Genomic DNA, 5,394 nt, shown 5'->3' with positions numbered 1-5,394 from the left:
ACACACCTTTTTGTATTCTACTTGGCAACATAGACATCGGGCACGTTCAAGTGGATCATTTTTGTCAAGTGGTCAACGCCTTTCAAAGTGTGTTGAATTATGGGGATGAAAATGGTCAGACTTGCGCCTAATGTGGACTGCATGAACTTTACAAAAATCATGTGATCATAGGTAATGTAGTTTTGACTGCAGTCGACTGCAAGTTTCTGCAGTTGCTCTTTACCAGCCATCACCTGCATTGTGTATGGCTCTATTGTCAACCAATTATTATTTTTTTTTTGTTTGACCCACCTGAACGTGACCAAAAACTTGACTTATATAGGAACCAACTATGCCACTCTTCATGTATTCAGTGGACATACTATCACAGTATATTGGATGACTCATTCATATTCCATTCACCCAGCTCCATGTATCATTGATAGGTTTAGACTACTACATGACACTCACATTTTTCGTATACCATAATGAGGTTGCTACAAACTAGCCTACAAATTAATGCTTTGAATATAGGTGCATATGTGGAGAGACAAATTGGAGTAATCAAGATGACAGACAGTGACACATTCAGTACTGCCTTGCACACTCTTGCCTGCATCCATCTGATCTAAGTTTCTATTGGACAAATTCAGCAGGTCTATCCCTGTTTCGTTTCCTTCCGCTTAAGAAATGTTTTTCAACAGAATCGGCAGAAGGAATACACCCCTGATCACCTGCACATATAGTTCAAGTTCACTTGCATAGCAGCGGCAGCCACATACTAACACCCTCATCACTTGGTTTGTTATATAACTCCTTCCACGCACATATGATTTCAGTGTTTTAGGTGTCAAGCGTATGGTCATGTGGCAGCACTGTGTAGGTGGGAGATTCCTAGATGCGAGAAATATGCAGGAGGACATGAGACAAAGGAATGTGCAGCATCGATGGGAAAAAGAGTGTGTAAACTGTAGGGGTACCCAGGGTGCTGGAGATCAGAGGTGTCCAGTGAGAGAAAGACAGGTTGAGGTTGCCAGGATCAGAGTAGTGCATAAGGTGTCTTATGCTGAGGCAGTGAAGAGAGTGGTAGAAGAAGATGTGTCCAGGATGAGGGATGCTAAAAGGATCCTTGTCAGTAGACCAAGGTCAATAGAGAGTGCAGGGCCGGTTCCAGGCATAAGCGACATAAGCAATCACTTACTTAGGTGCAATTTCGAAATTTGGTAATGCATCATCAGTTTTTCTCTTGTTATGTCAAGTCACTGACAGTCACTCAATTAACCATGTCAGCTAACAGTTTTTAGATTGGTAGTTAGTCTAGCCAGCTATCTAAACTTGTACATTTTTCTCTCCACCCCATCACAAAATGGGTAGAATTGCACACAATTAGCTGTAAAACAGCAACAAATGATCTGTACCCATGGCAAAATGTGTAGAATTGCAGGAAATTGACTCAAATTATTCTCTCCACCATCAAGAGGGGGGCCACTAAAATGTTTTGCCACGAGGTGAGGGCCCTCCCCCAACCAAATCTCGTTTAGGGCCCCCAAAAGCCTACAGCCGGCTCTGATAGAGTGATAGGAATAAGTGATTCAGTATTATTATTATTTATTTTTTCATGGCCATGATTGTCAACTGTACCGCAGGAATGGAACGTAAATCACAGAGGATAGATGTTGCGGTGACAGCTGCAGAGACGTGGTTGGGTGTATCAGATTTTACTGCATATGAGTTACAAGGTGTTTTGAACAATAGTGTTCTGTCCTCCCAGGTGTAGGATCAGATCGGGCCAGAGTAGTAAAATAGTTATTTGGTTTTAATGGGTGTAGGGTTAGTGGGATGGGCAATTTTTTCATAGTGTAATGAATTTATAATACAGAATAGTAAGCTAAAACACCAGTGGAGGCTGGTGGGAGGAGCTATAGGAGGACGGGCTCATTGTAATTGCTGGAAGGGATTAAATGGAATGGAGAAAACATGTGCTTTCCATACGTTTGATGTGTTTGATGCCATCCCATTTATTCCATTCCAGCCATTACAATGAGCCCGTCCTCCTATAGCTCCTCCCACCAGCCTCCAATGTGATGCACAGCCAATACATTAGGTGGCGGCATGCACCTACAACATTTGTTTGCCGACCGCCATAATACCAAAGAAGAAGAAGAAAGTCGAGGAGTGAAGTTAGGGGAGGTGCATCTGTGACAGCCGAAAGTCGGACACAAATGTGATTTTCCAAGAGCAAATCTCAGATCAACATGACAGTGCTGCCATTGTTTATACAAGTTTTTCTTTATAATGTTGACCCCTATATCACACCCTAACAAACTGTAATGAGTTCAGGACAAAAGATTTCATGGGATAACTGACCTCTTAACTTGACTTTATCTGGTAATAACTCTACATCAAAACTCAGTAGTACATACAGTGTTTTCTCTTTTCACCACACTTTCCACCAGGTCTGTGTTGCACCAAATGGCGGGCGTCTCAGTCACCCTCCTTAACTTTCATCTACAGTAGGTTGCTTTAGCCTTACCACTCAAACGTGCTCATTAAAACAGGTAGATAGTGATAGCGCTGACATCATCCTCGTATTCCTATGGAGCCGGACGTATTTAGAGTTTTAAGCACGCCATATAGAGCTTGCCAGCTTGTAGTCCTAAAACCTGGAAATGACTTACTTCTGCTTCGTTCAGCCATCCCTATTCAAAAAATGTATGTGGAATGAATGGGGTTTTGGAATAAACACTAAAAATAAGGTCTGAGGTTAACACAGGCTTACGAGATCTTATACGTTTTGTTCTATGAGATAATAAATAATAAAATGACCTTTATGAATTATGAAGCCTTTATGTGTTTTTTATTAGACTGAAAAAAAAGGTAAACGCAACATGAAACAATTGCAAAGATTTTACTGAGTTACAGTTCATATAAGAAAATCAGTCACTTGAAATGAATTAATCAGGCCCTAAACTATCGATTTCACATGACTGGGCAGGACATTCCTGCAGTCAGCATACCAACTGCACACTCCCTCAAAACTTGAGGCATTTGTGTCATTGTGTTGTGTGACAAAACTGCACTTTTTAAAGTGGCCTTTTATTGTTCCCAGCACAAGGTGCACCTGTGTAATGCTCATGCTGTTTGATCATGTTCTTGATATGCTACATCTGTCAGGTGGATGGATTATCTTGGCAAAGGAGAAATGCTCACTAGCGGGGATGTAAACAAATTTGGGCACAAAATGTGAGTAAAAAATACGCTTTTTGTGCGCGTGGAAAATTTCATGAAAGTGGAACCAACACTTTACATGTTGCATCAACCTCCCGGGTGGCGCAGTGGTCTAGGGCACTGCATTGCAGTGCTAGCTGCGCCACCAGAGTCTCTGGGTTCGTGCCCAGGCTGGGCTGGGTTCGCGCCCAGGCTCTGTCGCAGCCGGCTGCAACCGGGAGGTCCGTGGGGCAACGCACAATTGGCATAGCGTCGTCCGGGTTAGGGAGGGTTTGGCCAGTAGGGATTGTCTCAGTATGTAAAATGTAATAAAAAAAATGTATGCACTCTACTGTAAGTCTCTCTGGATAAGAGCGTCTGCCAAATGACTAAAATGTATTTATATTTTTGTTCAGCGTGTTACATAAATGCTTCAAAAGAGGGCAATAGTAATGGCGTCTTTTTGTAGGCACTAACTCCGCCATGGTTGGTTGGACAAAGCCTATGGAAAATGTTTATTTTTGTAGGGTTTTTGGATAAACACAGAAAATAAGATCTGTTGTAAACACGAGCTTAGGAGATCTTATACGTTTTGTTCTATGAGATGATGTTCATTAGGTAATGTAACTTTTTGTGAATATTGAAGCATTTATGTGATAAAACAAAAACATAACACGCATAAAGGCTTCATAATTCATAAAGGTCAGGTTAACGTACTGATATTATCTCATAGAAAAAAACCTAGAGTGCATTTGGAAAGTATTCAGACCCCTTGACTTTTTCTGTAACGTAACAAAATGGGGAAAAATAGAAGGGGTCTGAATACTTTCCGAATGCACTGTATATACTTCCATTGTCCGTACACAAACACGCACACAAAGTGATTAGGATAAACTGGTTTGGTTATCTCTTGTTCTATCTAGGTGTAGTCACTCACCTGTCTGTTATTGTAAAGTGTGTGAGCCTGGGCTGTGTTCTGTAGAGAACAACATTGTCAAAAGTGAATGAATTCTCTAGATATTATCTTATGTGTCTCTCTGACAAGTACAGTAGGTCTAGCAATTAATCATATTATCTCTATTTGTAACATTAGGCCTACTACTATGTTCAATGTGTACATTGTCATCCCCCTGAACTGAATCCTCTTAATGCGGTCCTCTGTTGATTTGAGCATGTTCTTTATTGAAGGTGGGCTGTGTTCATTAGAGCTCACACCATAACAAAACGTGTTGCAAAGGAAAAAACAAGCATTTAAGAGGCTCTTAAAGTACCCTTTTCCAAGCAGTAGAGTGGACCTCTGTCACCTATTGTTAATTCAATGGGGGTTGACTTGCAGAGTGCATTGGCTAGCTCTTGAACAACCGATTTGTCAACTTGACAACTGTGATCTGGTAACATTTGGGTTATAGTATTTTGTGTAATAGGCAAAGATACAGAACTGATAAAATACTGAAACTCCTACAGGAGCTCATCAACAGCTGCACTATATACAATAAAAAAATATTCTAACTTAACAAGGACCGAGGACTCGGAGCCTTCTTTGTCAAATCCAGTATCGAAATTCACTTCATTACATGATATATCCTTCCTGTCACGTTCCTGACCTGTTTTCTGTTAGTTTTGTATGTGTTAGTTGGTCAGGACGTGAGTTTGGGTGGGCAGTCTATGTTTTCTGTTTCTATGTTGGTTTAAAGGGCGACCTGATATGGCTCTCAATTAGAGGCGGGTGGTTTTCATTTCCTCTGATTGAGAGTCATATTAAGGTAGGTGTTTTCACACTGTTTGTTGTGGGTGGTTGTCTCCTGTGTCTGTGTATGTTGTTGCGCCACACGGGACTGTTTTCGGTTTGTTTGTATGTTCGTTCTTTTATGTAGTGTTGATGAATCGTTACTGGAGAAATGAGACCAAGTTGAGACGCTAGACATGGTGGACTTTAGGAATAGTAAAGGCAGTTTATTCAAAGGTAAAGATATCTGGCAAAGCGTGCCGCACGGACTCGTTCGTCTAGTTCTTATGGAACTATCGGAAGGAGCCCCGAAACATGGTGTGCAGATCATTTATACAGTAAAATGACGTAGGTATATTCTAGGAGTCTGTTCGTCGGATTGGTCGATCTGGGTCGTGGGTAGTCCTGTTCGGGCCTGGTGTCGACGTTCCATTGGCTCTTAACAAAGTTCTTTGTCTTCGAGTCCCAACCTTGAAAGGAAT

This window comes from Salvelinus fontinalis, chromosome 36, assembly GCF_029448725.1.
Source record: "Salvelinus fontinalis isolate EN_2023a chromosome 36, ASM2944872v1, whole genome shotgun sequence".
NCBI classification, from domain to species: Eukaryota; Metazoa; Chordata; class Actinopteri; order Salmoniformes; family Salmonidae; genus Salvelinus; species Salvelinus fontinalis.
This window is presented reverse-complemented; position numbering follows the sequence as displayed.